The 15,311-nt window shown below is 48.3% G+C and overlaps 1 protein-coding gene across 1 annotated transcript in view; it reads left to right on the top strand.

The window, feature by feature from the left end:
- Positions 1 to 15,311, top strand: part of LOC147620201 (uncharacterized) — a 75,565-nt gene that overhangs the window by 17,123 nt on the left and 43,131 nt on the right. The window lies entirely within an intron of this gene.

Below are 15,311 nucleotides of genomic sequence, written 5' to 3'. Positions count from 1 at the left end.
ATCATGGCCTGCATCTCTACCCACACTCCAGTTCTTGGCGGTCCTTGGAGCCTGAGCCCGTGATGGATGTTCACAAAGATGGGCACCTACGGCCTTTGCCTAGCCTTTGAGGGACCGATTCGCAGCCAGCCTCTTCCGAGCATGTGACCGCATTCGTTCTGCTCTTCACCATTCTCCCCCAGTCCTAGACGTGGAGAGACTTCGACTGCTGCTGGTTTGGAACCCCTTGATTATGCTTCCTAGTGGCCACATGCTTGGCTCCAGTCCTGACATCTTATGGGGCACATTGAGCGAGCAACCGGCCCATTCTCTTGGAGAGTGGCTCACATTCAGACGGCTCCGCCAGAGGCTTAGGAGAGGAGCCTAGATGGGATAAACTCACCCTCAACATGAACGACTTCATGCCTCTTGAGTGGCTCGTAACGGTCCAGGATCTACGTCCCCTTGAGTGGACAGGGGTTTTTACCAAACATCATATCCCGATCGCAGTCAATGGTTCAGATGGAGGCACCCTCATGACTTTCTCTGCAAGGCCACATGGCAGATTGAGCCGATCCCAGAGGGTGAGAGTGATTGGGTTTCATGACTACAAATGGCACATTGATCCACGTTTGGCTAAAGTGGGCAAAGAGAGATCTTGGAGATTATGATTATGGGAGGGCTGACCATTGATGTGTCTAGAATGGGATCCTGGTGAGTGGTAGTGGCACGATCCCTTCGCTCCCGAGGATGCCCTTGTGCCGACATCCTTTTCTTTGAGTACATTATCTGTATGGGCCGCAGGACTCAGATGCTAGAGGTTCACAGTACGCTGGCAGCAGTAGCAACAACACACTCACAGACACAAGGCATTCCCACACACTTCCTTCGTGATTTTTGGAAGCGGCTGTGGGGCAACTTCTGGCCAGAGAAGTTTACTCTTTTCGTGTGGCAGATAGCACACAGGAGCTGGGTGTAGGCAATGGCAGTTGCAGCTCGGTTGGCTCTCTGTTCTAGCTGTGGACACCCTTTGGAGACACATCAGCATTGCCTTTGGGATTGTCCCAAGGCACAACAGGTTTGCTTGTGGATCCTCCACATTTTTACCCTGGACTAAGCACCAGTCCGCACCATCATGTGGGGGGTGAAAGAGTGCATAGAGTGGAAGCAATAGAGCGCTAGAGTGTGCTGAATACAGAGTGCTAAATACAGAGTGCAAGAGAGAGAGAGAGATGGAGAAAATATGCTGAATATACTGAAGCAATACAGTCCCAAGCAAGAGACACAAGGAGTCTCATAAGTGAGGGCCAGTCCACCTATTTATAGGTGGGGAGAGCTGGCCGACTCAATGTAACACGCGGAAGCTCTGGGAGTCTTCTTTCAGCCCTAAACACTCTTGGAAACCATCTGATGCATAACGCAGATATAGAGAGAGAATAGAGAGAGAGAAGTGCTGGAAATTCAATATATTTCTATGATACAAAAAGGTATCTGAATCTGCAGCCATGGGCTGCCTTACATAAAAGGTGATGACACCTAAATCTGTCCCCTATGGGACCTCTAATGATCCAATCCCCTAGTGGGAGAGAATGATTAAAGCAATGAGCTCTTGGGCCTTTTTATAGCCCCTTGGGATCCTTCGAAAACTGGCCGACTGCTGGTCGGCCAGTTCATATATTCATTAATCCCCTTTTTATGCAGCCGACTGCTTATATTCCTTGTTCATGATGCGCTTGTTGCCCACACTCTGCTCTGACGTCAGCCGCCGACAGCTCTTCTGGCAGCCAGCATCCTCTGTCCTGCAACCGACAGCCATCTGATCCATGCCTTGCTTCAATCTACACTGTAAAAGGTGCTCTGTGCTCTGTGCTCTATCTACCTGGTTCATTCTCTTTATCTGGTTGCCTTTTCTGGATCTAGCCCTGAGAATGTCCATGGCATCTATGATGCACATGACATCCCCCTCTGCTAAACTTGATGACGGGATTCCAACCTGCTCTTGGATGACTGTCATCATCCCAATCCTGTTCCGAAGTCCCTCTGTCATCATCCATCCCTGGCAAACCTTTTTTTTCTCTGAAAATCCGGCCTGTTCTCCAAACCACTCTGTCTCAGACGAAAAATATGCATCTGGTCTTCCTCTAGTCCACAATCCATTCCTGCCCTGACTCTGAACACCGTCTTGGTCTTCTTTCCTGGAACTGAGTCTGGCACTCTCACATCACCCTTGGAGGATCAACCTCCCTTGGGACCGTTGCCTGAGAACCTATCTGGCTCACGGAACTGCCATCCCCTCTGGCACTGTGGAACACCAACAACAAACCTCCTGGGAGTTCTTCCGCTTCTGTGCTCCTCGCCTTGGGCTTCGAATCCGTGTACTTTCTTGTACCTTGGACCTGTACACCATCATATGGGACTGAATCAGCGTTTAGCTTCGCTGAGCCTGATGCTCTGATACCAATGTAACTCGCAGAAGCTCTGGGAGTCTTCTTTCAGCCCTAAACACTCTTGGAAACCATCTGATGCATAACGCAGATATAGAGAGAGAATAGAGAGAGAGAGAGAGAGAAGTGCTAGAAATTCAGTATATTTCTATGATACAAAAAGGTGTCTGAATCTGCAGCCATGGGTTGCCTTACATAAAAGGTGATGACACCTAAATCTGTCCCCTATGGGACCTCTAATGATCCAATCCCCTAGTGGGAGAGAATGATTAAAGCAATGAGCTCTTGGGCCTTTTTATAGCCCCTTGGGATCCTTGGGGAACTGGCCGGCCAGTTCATATATTCATTAATTCCCTTTTTATGCAGCCGACTGCTTAAATTCCTTGTTCATGATGCGCTTGTTGCCCACACTCTGCTGACGTCAGCCGCGGACAGCTCTTCTGGCAGCCAGCATCCTCTGTCTTGCAGCTGACAGCCATCTGATCCATGCCTTGCTTCAATCTACACTGTAAAAGGTGCTGTGTGCTCTGTGCTCTATCTACCTGGTTCATACTCTTTATCTGGTTGCCTTTTCTGGATCTAGCCCTGAGAATGTCCATGGCATCTATGATGCACATGACATCCCCCTCTGCTAAACTTGATGACGGGATTCCAACCTGCTCTTGGATGACTGTCATCATCCCAATCCTGTCCCGAAGTCCCTCTGTCATCATCCATCCTTGGCAAACCTTTTTTTTCTCTGAAAACCCGGCTTGTTCTCCAAACCACTCTGTCTCAGACGAAGATCTATGCATCTGGTCTTTCTCTAGTCCACAATCCATTCCTGCCCTGACTCTGAATACCGTCTTGGTCTTCTTTCTTGGAACAGAGTCTGGCACTCTCACATCACTCTTGGAGGATCAACCTCCCTTGGGACCGTTGCCTGAGAACCTATCTGGCTCACGGAACTGCCATCCCCTCTGGCACTGTGGAACACCACCAACAAACCTCCTGGGAGTTCTTCCCGCTTCTGTGCTGCTCGCCTTGGGCTTCGAATCCGTGTACTTTCCTGTACCTTGGACCTGTACACCATCATATAGGACTGAATCAGCGTTTAGCTTCGCTGAGCCTGATGCTCTGATACCAATGTAACTCGCGGAAGCTCTGAGAGTCTTCTTTCAGCCCTAAACACTCTTGGAAACCATCTGATGCATAACGCAGATATAGAGAGAGAATAGAGAGAGAGAGAGAGAGAGAAGTGCTAGAAATTCAGTATATTTCTATGATACAAAAAGGTATCTGAATCTGCAGCCATGGGCTGCCTTACATAAAAGGTGATGACAATCTATCCCCTATGGGACCTCTAATGATCCAATCCCCTAGTGGGAGAGAATGATTAAAGCAATGAGCTCTTGGGCCTTTTTATAGCCCCTTGGGATCCTTGGGGAACTGGCCGACTGCTGCTGGTCGGCCAGTTCATATATTCATTAATCGCCTTTTTATGCAGCCGACTGCTTATATTCCTTGTTCATGATGCGCTTGTTGCCCACACTCTGCTGACGTCAGCCGAGAGCTCTTCTGGCAGCCAGCATCCTCTGTCCTGCAGGCCGACAGCCATCTGATCCATGCCTTGCTTCAATCTACACTGTAAAAGGTGCTCTGTGCTCTGTGCTCTATCTACCTGGTTCATTCTCTTTATCTGGTTGCCTTTTCTGGATCTAGCCCTGAGAATGTCCATGTCATCTATGATGCACATGACACTCAAGCTACATATGCTGGCCGACTGGCAAAAAACCATAGAGGCTGGGAAAAATCCCAGAAAAATATGTAAAATAGGGGTGGCCAGCCCACAATCAAGGGCCATGCAAAAGGGACCAAAAGGACACCAGAAATGGGCAGAAACTGGGGATAAATGTGCTAACACCCCCTCTCAGCACCAGATGCTGAACAAACTCCAAGAAGCCGAAGATGAGGAGCCAAGGAAGCTTGAGAAACAAGCTTGGTCAACAAATCTGCAGCATTTCTGTTGAAGGACAATACTCCAAACACAAATCTCCAGCAAGAACTCGTTCACGAACATAGTGATATTGTATCTCAATGTGTATCGTACGAGCATGAAACACAGGGTTCTTGGCGATGGCGATGCAACTCTTATTGTCACACCAAAGAAGAGTATATCCGGTAGGAGGACAACCAAGATCCTCCAATAATCTCTGCAACCAAATCGCCTCACATGCAGCATAACAAACCGCACGATACTCTGTCTCTGTAGAGGAAAGCGCCACAGTAGGTTGCTTTTTATTGCTCCATGAAATGGCTCCAGACCTAAGTGTAAAAACACAACCAGTGGTCGAACGCTGAGTATTTGGATCTCCAGCCCAATCTGAATCACACCATCCAACAAGAGTGCATTCTTGGCCATAGAAGATGCCAAAGTCCAGAGTGCCACGCAAGTACCGAAGAACTCTGAGAGCACACCGCCAGTGCTGCTGACGGGGTTTGGATGAGAAAGAGCTCAATAAACTGACTGCGAATCGGGAGTCCAATCGGGAGTAGGTCAACCAAACCAAACAACCAACGAGAACCCGATATTGTCCCTGATCAATCCCTAGAGAAGCATCAAGTAGAGAGAGTTTCTTGTCAAAGTTGACAATGCGGAAGCAGTATTGCGTTAGTGAGAAAACGCTAAGGGAGAGAGGATGAGAGAAAACGCTGACAGAGAAAGGGAGAGACAGGGTGCACAAATGCTAGAGAGAGGTAGAGAGAGAGAGAGAGGGAGTATTCAAACCAACACAACAGCAATGAATTAGATGAATTTTACAATGGGGCCAGGGTGCTTATATATCCACAAATGGACTTGGCCGACCTCACTTGAGATGCATAAAAAATAATAATTTTAACACCCTCTCTGCAGCTCATAGTGGACATAAGTAGGAATACCAAGTCGATGAAGAAGCTACCATTCATGGACACCCCAGCAGTGGCCAACCACTAGGTACACCTCGGATTTGCAACCACAAGCTTGTCACCACCAAAAATGCCATCCTGAGCACCAACTGCCTCAAAGAACATTGAACTGTAAGCCACACTATGTCCAAGAATCCCCATTCATGAACTGTGAACACATCATGTCCAAAAAACTCCACAAGATAATGAACTTTGGTACACACCTTGTCCATAATCCCGAAAACAACAATGAATGACTGCAGCACATCCATAGTGTTTTATACGCCATGTTGATTCCTTGCCAGATGCCTAGTGCTTTGAATTCCGACACACGGATCCAAACACCCAGAAATTGAACTTCGACACACGGGTCCAAGTCATCAAAATGGGAGCACAGACTGCCCCTCTCTGCCACTCACATGCCTCTCTCTGACTGAAGCACGTGGTAGCATCCATCCACCAAGCTAGAATGCTGGAGCATGTGCCAGTGTAGTCCTCGCCACACCGGCAGAAGCCGTATCATCCCTGGTAGTATCACTGTCACTTTCATCCTCGTCAGCTTTGCCTTTGTCTTTGTCATTCGTCGAACCTTGAGCTTTGGCTTTGGATTTGTAATCCCGAGCCAAATGTCCTCGCTTTCCGCACTTATAACAACGGCTCCTAGACTTCTTATTGGATTCCGATGCAACATGTGCCGATTCTACATCCTTCGAAACTCGAATCTTGCCTTGGGAAATGAGCACTACTTCCTCCTCAATGAGAAAAGAGCTGAGATCATCAAATTCCAGCTTTTCCTTCGTGACTTGTAAGTGTAATGCCCTCGAGACCATCTCGTACTCCTCAGGCAACTTCGTAAGAACCAAGGCAGCTAACTGGGTACTAGTTAACGCACTATTCATAGCCGATAAGTGATCATGGATAACCTTTGCCTTCATTAGAAATGACTGCATAGAGGTCCCGGCTTCAAACTTAATGGAAAACAACTAGCCGAGAAGGGTTACTGCTCGCATTGTTGAGTCTCGATCAAACATTCCTGCAAGCTTTGACCACATTTCCTTGGCAGTCTTCAAAGTCTGAATGGCAGGGGAAATTTCCTTGGTGAGAGATTCTGCAATTGCCAACATTGCCTTCGCATTGTGAGCATCCCAATCCACAAGAGATTTGAGAAACTCCTCCTCCTAAAGACGTGTGAACCGATTGCTATCCCTTTGGGGACGTTCCTCCGAGCCATCAACAATGTCCCATAAGCCTTTTCTGCTAAACCATAGCCTCATGATCAAGTTCCAATGCGCATAATTGTCGCCATTCAGTTTGTCGTCCTTGCTCGAACACGGGAGACCCATCTCCTTCATCAATCCGATCCTCATCTCCAAAAAACGCAGCCCAAATCTCGTCCAACTTCACTTTGAAAATCAGCAGCACTCCTCCGTCGATTACAGGCTGAAAAACGCAGATTTGAAGGGGTTCTCCGCGATGAAAACGCTGCTAGATCCAATCAGCCCCCCTCTTATAGCAAAAACGCTGGTCCAACGGTGCTTCTCGTGATGAAAACGCAGCAAATCAATCGCACTCTTGCCGGCTGAAAAACGCAGCCGAGATCTGCCTTCTCCTTGCGCTCCGGTCCCCTAGGCGTTGACATGCCTCAGCTCTGATACCATGTCAAAGTTGACAATGCGGAAGCAGTATTGCGTTAGTGAGAAAACGCTAAGGGAGAGAGGATGAAAGAAAACGCTGACAGAGAAAGGGAGAGAGAGGGTGCACAAACGCTAGAGAGAGGTAGAGAGAGAGAGAGAGAGGGAGTATTCGAACCAACACAACTGCAATGAATTAGATGAATTTTACAATGGGGCTAGGGTGCTTATATATCCACAAATGGACTTGGCCGACCTCACTTGAGATGCATAAAAAATAATAATTTTAACAATTCTCACTAGTATCCATAGGAAAAGCTATTGGTCTGCATCCAATCATCTGAAATCTATCAAGAATCTCTCGTGTGTACTTCTGTTGAGAGAAGAAAATGCCCTTTGAGGTCTGCCAAATCTCAAAGCCAAGAAAATAATGCAGAAGGCCAAGATTCGTCATCTCAAACTCTGTCTCCGAAGCATCCATGACTAAACGGATCCTCATAGAATAAGAACCTGTAAAGATAAGGTCATCAACATAGACCACAATGATAACAATCAACCCCCTCTCAAGGAGGATATAAAGATTCGAATCTGCATGAGAACGGCGCATGCCAAGCTTTTGAAAGAACTCATCAATTCGTTGGTATACCAAGCCCGCGGAGCCTGCTTCAGACCATATAAAGCCTTCTTCAGCTAGTACACCTGATCCTGTTTGCCTGGAACAACAAATCCCGGCGGCTAATCAACATAAACCTCTTGTGTAAGCTCTCCATTCAGGAAAGCCGACTTGACGTCCATTTGGAGAACGGGCCATCTATGATGACCTGCAAGAGCAAGAACGGTGCGAATGGTAGTCATCCGGGCCGTCGGAGCGAAGGTCTCATTGAAGTTGACTCCAGGGCGCTGAGCATAACCCCTGGCAACCAACCCTGCTTTGTGCTTGTCCAAGCTGCCATCAGCTCGGAACTTCGATTTGAAGATCCAGCGCACACCAATCACCTTACGCTGCAGTGGCCTAGGCACCAAAATGGAAGTGCCATTCCGTTCAATAGCATAAAGCTCTGCCTGCATAGCACGACGCCAAGGCTCATGTGAAAGAGTCTTGTCCATAGAAGTGGGATCAAAAGGACCATGAATGATAGAGGACATAAGAGCATAGTTAACAAACATGTTACCCTCATGAATTTGTTTCCTTGTAGCTCTGGAAGATCGCTGGAGAGAACCAGGCAGAGGAGCAGAAGGAAGCTCACATAACCCAGAATCACTACTGTCTGATAGTACCATCTAGGCACAGATGTGCTCGAACTCGTTGGAGGAGGAGTAGAGTCATCATCATCTGACTGAGAATCCACAGCTGGAGGTGTAACAGAAGCAGAGGGAGGAGGAGGAGGAGGAGGCAGAGACGGAGGTGGAGGAAGAAGCTCACCACCCCCCTCTGAAGATTTAGGAGTCTCGTCGAACACCACATCACGGCTCACAACAACTTTGCTGGCCTGAGGATCATAAAGACGATATGCCTTGGACACAGTGCTATGCCTGAGAAAACTCATGCGCTAAGACTTCGAGTCTAACTTGGAGTGATGCTCCTTAGGCACATGAACATACGCCGAATAACCAAATATCCGAAAATGAACAACGGAGGGCTTCTCACCATGGAAAGCCTCATATGGAGTTTTATCTGGAAGAGCAGCAGTAGGAGACATGTTCTGAATGTAGACAGCAGTGGAAGCTGCCTCAGCCCAGAAACGTCGAGGTAATGAAGAATGCTCAAGCATAGCACGGGCCATCTCCATAATGGTCCTATTCTTCCTCTCTGCAACTCCATTTTGTGATGGAGTATATGCTGTAGTAAGCTGTCTCTGAATGCCATGGGTCTTGCAATATTGCTGAAACTCTTGGGATGTAAACTCACCCCCTCCGTCGGTCCTGAGAGCCTTGATCGAGCGACTGGTCTCTTTTTCCACCTCAACTCTCTAATCACAAAAGTGCTGAAAAGCCTCATCCTTGGTCTTCAGAAAGAATACCTTAGTATATCTGGGAAAGTCATTCACCATCACGAGCATGTACAACACCTTACCCAAAGACGCGGTACTCATAGGACCACATAAGTCTGCATGAACAAGAGCAAGTGATGTCGAAGATCTGTGTGTCGCCTCCTTCGGAAAGGTGGCTCGGTGTTGCTTCCCTTGTAAACAAGAGGAACAAGTAGAAGACGGAGCCTTGATGGTCGGTAAACCCTCAACCAACCCATCCTTCGAAGCTGGTTGTAGAAGCTGATAGCTCAAATGGCCAAATCGAGCATGCCAAAGAGCAAAAGAAGCACCTGAAGAAAGCAGAGCGGTCAACTTGTATAGACCACTATCTTGGACTTCTTGAGCCAAGATGCTACCAGTTGCCTTATCACGAATGGTTATCTCATAACGAGAAAAGATCACCTCTGCATCCTGAGCTGTAAGAGCACTCATTGACAAAAGGTTAAAAGCCAAATCTGGAATATACAGAATGTCAGAGAAGTACCTCTTGTCCGCGGAAGAGCGGAAGATGGGAATGGTGCCATGTCCATGCACTGGCACGGAAGAAGAATCACCCAAAGTGATCTCGCCTGACCTTGTAGTGAAGTCCTCGAACCAATCTCGATAGGGTGTCATGTGAGTAGTAGCCCTGCTATCCACAATCCACGACCGTGACTGAGAAGTCACAAGAGCAAGTATACGACGAGTACTTGCTAATAGAAGAATGCCATCATCCTTCTTGGTCTGAGACACTGTTGTAGAGGAAGAGTTGTTTACTGCTTCATCCTGCTTCTTCTTGTGACATTGGGGCGATTTATGACCCTTCTTGCCATAATAATGACACTCAATGTCTTTGTTTTTGAAGATTTGTTGTTGTCTTTATCCTTGTTAGTATCCTTGGAGTTCTTGTCAGAACCCCCTTTCCCTTTCTTTTGTTGATTCTTCCCTTTATCTCGGGCAGCCAAAGCTCCATCGGGGCCACCAGAGGTGCCAATCCGCTCCTCAAAGCGAGACTCAATCTACATAACGAAGGGGAGAACTTCCTCCCAAGTAACTGGAACAGGACGAGGAGAAGAAACAAGAGACTGAAAATATTCATCAAACCTCTCTGGAAGCTTGGAGAGAAGCCGAATAGCCATGTCCTCTTTAGAGATGTCCTTGCCACAAACAGCAAGCTCGTCTCGGAGATATTTCATCTTTGAGATGAAAGCAGATAAGGATGGAAAGGCGGAAACTGATAAGTTCATAAGTTGCTTTTTCAACGCCAAAATCCGACCCGGAGACTTAATCTCTTAGAGATCCGCAAAAGCCTTCTAAACTTTATGTGCAGCATCTGTACGCACATGAGAGAGAACAGAATCCTGACAGTTCAACATCAGAAAGGAGAAAACGCGACAATCATTCGCCTGCCAAATATCAATCTGTGCCTAAGTCACACCACCGGAAGCAAGGGTGGGAGGGGTGGCATTGGCTGGTGTAACAAGCCAATCCCAAAGATCCACGCCACACAAGGCTGATTTCACCTTCACCTTTCATAAGGTGTAGTTGGAACCATACAACTTTGCAGACTCAGAGAACATGAAGAGTAGTCGGAGCAGCCATCACAAAAGCTTGGGCTCAATAAATATGCACAATCTCAGAAGAAGAAGTGTCCTCCACAGGTACCAAGGGTGCCACCAAAGCCCGAACCACCACAATCCCCCTTTGCACAAGGGAATGTCCACCGGAGAGGAAAACGCAGCCAAAGAGGGTCTGCTGTCTTGAAAAAACAGGCCGCCTAGATCCAAACTCCAAGTAGGAATGAAACGCTGATGAAAAAGTCACCTTCTGGCTGCAAGCGATGAAGCCAAACTGAAGGAGAACCAAGCAGCAGAAGCTGTCCATAAAACGCAGCAAAAAGAAGGTTGCAAATCTGTGAAAAACGCAGAGGATAAGGGACTGTAAATAGGGCTAAATCTGGGGCAGCAGATGGAATCGCTGAACCGGGAGCGATGATTCCATGAAAGAGTGCACAGAGCGGAAGCAATAGAGCATTAGAGTGTGCTGAATAGAGAGGGCAAGAGAGAGAGAGAGAGAGATGGAGCAACTATGCTGAATATACCGAAGCAATACAGTCCCAAGTAAGAAAGAAAGAAAGAAAGAAAGAAAGATTTTATTAACGTCTTCCAAAAGACCGAACTCGGCCTAGGAGACAAATCGGTGTACCTGTATGGGGTATCCTCTGTCATCCCAACAAAATGAAAAAGTACTGAACTAAAAAGCTGAATCTGGGTGTGCAATAAGTACAATGAGTGGGGGGAGGGGATGGAGCTCTACTACTAGGAGAATGCAAAGCTATATGCATGGAGTATACAATCATGATATGCAACCTAGCTAGCTCCATCCTGTACCATACTGGGGGTATAAAATGGTATACATCAATGAAGGTCCACAGTTCCCTGAAGAACATGCCTGGGTGTGCTCTGAAGCGAGCCAATCGCTCCGCACCCTCTCTGTGAAACTGAGCTCTGATCTTTGTCATCTCTCTCTGGTATAGGCGTGGTGTCCGAAAGCCAGGTGTCCTCTGTCTCCTGCGGGCTCTGAGTGTCTCTGCTCTCTGGAGAGTAATTCCCTGTCGTATAGGGGCTGAGAGTGGGATGGATCTCTGAAAAATGTAGTAATTTGTGTCTGTCGTCCCCCCTCTGGAGCTGTCTGAGCCTGTAATGATGTCTCTCTGGGGCGCTGTATGTCTAGAATGAATCTCCCCAGTATGCGCTGGTCTGCTGCCTCAAAGATCTGGCGTAGGGAATGTGGCTCTCTGAATAAAATGGGATATCTCTCTCTGATGGCTGTATATGCTCTGCATCTGCATACATAATGCTCCTCACTCTCCACCTCCTCTCTGCACAATCTGCATACGCTCTCCTCTCGGGGGATCCGTGCGGCTCTGCCAGTCTCAATCTCCAATCGGTGTGATGAAACTCTAAGCTGACCACTAGCCACTCGGGAGCCGTGTGGTAAAAAGCCCTCCATGTATCTAGGCCTCTCTATAAATCCATTATCAGTGATACTCATGAAGTGATCGATCTCTGTAGTATAGCATCTTCGGTGGAAGAGGCTGTGTAGGCGATATCCATGTCTCTCGTATATAGAGCTGCCATAGGTCCTATCTCAATACTCTGTTCCTCTCACTATGAGAGAGACGGATATGTGGTGCATTCCTGTCATACTGGAATGGCGGTAGATGATCCATGTCTAGGCCATGCTGTGAGAACCAATGTGTGACCTGTGCATACCATGATCCTCTGTCTCCTGCCTAAGCCAGCTGTCTAGATGCCTCAAAAGCTCTGTATGACAATCTGTCCTGTGGCATCTCTCTGAATCTGTCTAGCAAGCATATAGTCTGAAATATGGCCTCTACCATCATAGGAGGCGCAACAAACTCTGCTCGGATAATGTCATGAGGTACTGACGGTTTGCTGCGTATCATGCATGCCATCATGAGGGCCTGTGGTCTCTCTATCTGTGTCCACCAATGGGTAGCAAGGCCTGGCGCCCATACCGCTGCTCCATACATCAATGCCGGTGTGACTATTGTGTCAAATAGCCACCCCTTCATCCGGGGCTCCTGAAAATGTGCCTAGTGACACTATCTCTCTAGCATAGCCAATGCTACATATCGCCGTGTCAATCTAGCTCTGGCTGCTGAACCCATGGTGAAGCGTGTGGCTGCTGCAGAGAAGGTAACCCCTAGGTACACGTATGATGTCACCACCTCCACCTGGCGTCCTACGAGAGTGAATGTCAGCTGACTCCTGCCCTGTCTCAATGTATGAAAGACCATAACCTTGGTTTTTCCAAGGTTCATAGTAAGACCCCTCTGTGTGCAGAAATCATCGAGTGCATGTAGATGCTGCTGTAGACCACCTGGAGACTCAGACACTAATACAATATCATCAGCATAAAGCATAATATGTACTGAGTTACCTGCTAAATCAACTCCATCTCCGCCTCCCCGTGTAATGAAGTCAGCCACCTCATCAATGTATAACCCAAATAGCGTGGGGGGAAGTGGGCATCCTTGCTACACACCAATGGTGCTAGCAATAGTCTCGGACATACCTCTTGGACATCTGACTCGCCCAAAAACCTGCTCATATAATGCATAGATGCCCCATGTCATATCTGCTGGTATGCCAAGAGACTGCAGGCGCTGAAAGAGCCTCTCTCGTGGTACTATGTCAAATACCTTGCGGAAATCCACAAAGCAGCAATAGAGCTTTCTCTTCCTTACTCTGGCCTGATCAATCATACATCTCAAAGTGAATACATGGTCAGTGGTAGAGAAAGCTCTCCTGAAGCCTGCCTACCCTGATGAGCATAAACCTGCTCGCTCAGCATATAAGCTAAGCTCTTGCTCCAACACTGCACCATAGAGTTTGGCCAGCATGTGGCCAACCATAACCGTCCTGTAGTTGCTCGGATCGAGCATATCCCCTGTTTTGTGGATCGGCACAATGGTGTGCATCGTCCACTCCGCAGGCAAACCCTCTGCTAGTGCCCTATTAAACAGGTGTGCAAGAAAAGGAGCCGAAGAATCTACTGCATATATGAGATGCTCACCCTGCAGGCCCATATGGTCGGCGGCCCGTCCATGCTGTAGGCGGCGGATAGCTTCCTGTACCATCGAGTGGGTAAAGAAGCTAGCTGTGGTAGGTCGAGGCTCCTGTGGTGGCTGAGGTACAGGTGGCTGCTGTGGGGCATGGTATAGGCCCTCTGCATATGTGTGCCATGTCTGTGGGTCTGCAATAGGTGTCGGTGTCCGGGGCTCTCTGAAGTGCCGCCATGAGACAGGGCTATCTCTACTCATGAAGAAATGAAAGATCTCTAGCTCCTGTATCTCTGCGAAGGCCTGCCTTTTGCGGCGAGTAAGTCTCCTCATCTCTCTCCTCGACTCCTGCTCTGTGATGGCTCCCAAGGCTCTTTGTATGCGGAGTCGGAGTATAGGGCTCTGCACTCGTCATCATACCATCTGTTCTGGGGCATAGTCCCAGATCTCGCAGGCTCTCCTGAGTGGACATGATGTGGGAAGCTCTGTAATGCAGCCGTGTGTAGGAGTGATGCCAGCTAGGCTGTAATGGTATCCATAGGTGCCAGGGGATCCATGAGTAGGAGCCCATCCTCTACTCTGCTAGTGTATATGTCTGCCATGTCATGTGTGAAGTAGATGGTAGTGTGTGGCGTCGGTATGTGGGGGGCTGGTGATACTGGTGATCCGGCTAGTGAAAATGCCAAGTATGTATGATCTGCCCCAATAGGACGAGGTGGAATGGAGAATGAGGTGACAAGCTGTGATGCCTCCAAAGACCCCATAACGTAGTCTACCACCGTGCCTCCGGTCCGTGTATGACCCCCATGTGGGAAGCATGTCAGCCCTCCTGATCCCGGCCACCACTGTAGCATCCGGTTATAAATAACGAGATGATGCCTGGCTCCCAACTCTAGTAAGTGGTCCCCATAATGTCCTCTGTCTGGTCCAGTGTCCTCTGATGCCCGACTAGCCCCTATCTCCTCTGGATCCACAGAGTGGAGGATCTCCATGTCATCATAGTCATACACCTCACACTGTCTGCTCTGTGTGTGGGCATTGAAGTCACCCGTAAGAAATACTTCCCCTAGTGTAGAATAATGCATAATCTCCTCTGAGAGACAGACAAGTGTATGGCGAGGCTCCTGTCTCCTCCTCCTGTGGCATGTACTCTGTAATGACATAGGAGAATCCTGATGGAGAAAAGTAACATAGAGCTATGTATATAACCCTATCCTGTGAGAGCTGTAAGTTGATCCACATGTATCTAGCCTCTGGATCCTGTGCTACCACTCTCAGTCTCCCTTGTAGCTCCTGTCTGAATAGAACTGCTACTCCCCCCGACCCTCTCGAGGTACCCTGGCGTGTGGTCCTCCTGTATGCTGACTCCCACTGGAATCCCTCTACTCGAGGTAGCCCTCTCTCTGGGCTCTTATGTGTCTCTGTCAGAAGTATGATGTCTCTCCCCACCATAACATGCTCCAATCGTCCAGGCTGCACCCATAGTGAACCATTACAGTTCCATACTGCCATGTGTATCTCTGTCAGTGGCCTGGTCTGTGTCCCATAGGCCCCAAACCGCTAATCCATGGGCCGGCCATCAATGATGACCCGACCATCTCGATAGAAGGCCTTCTTGCCTTCTCTCCTCGCGTGTAAGACTCGGGACAGAGAGGGGCTGCTATCCTTGTCAAAGGTGGGAGATCTCTCCTCGCGTGTGCTTGTCCTCTCCTTTTTGTTCAGGTATGCTAATTTT

Source organism: Cibotium barometz, chromosome 32 (assembly GCF_041138505.1).
Source record: "Cibotium barometz isolate CiBa-2024 chromosome 32, ASM4113850v1, whole genome shotgun sequence".
Classification (NCBI taxonomy): domain Eukaryota; kingdom Viridiplantae; phylum Streptophyta; class Polypodiopsida; order Cyatheales; family Cibotiaceae; genus Cibotium; species Cibotium barometz.
Note: the sequence above shows the minus strand (reverse complement) of the source record. Positions and strands in the feature narration are given on the sequence as shown.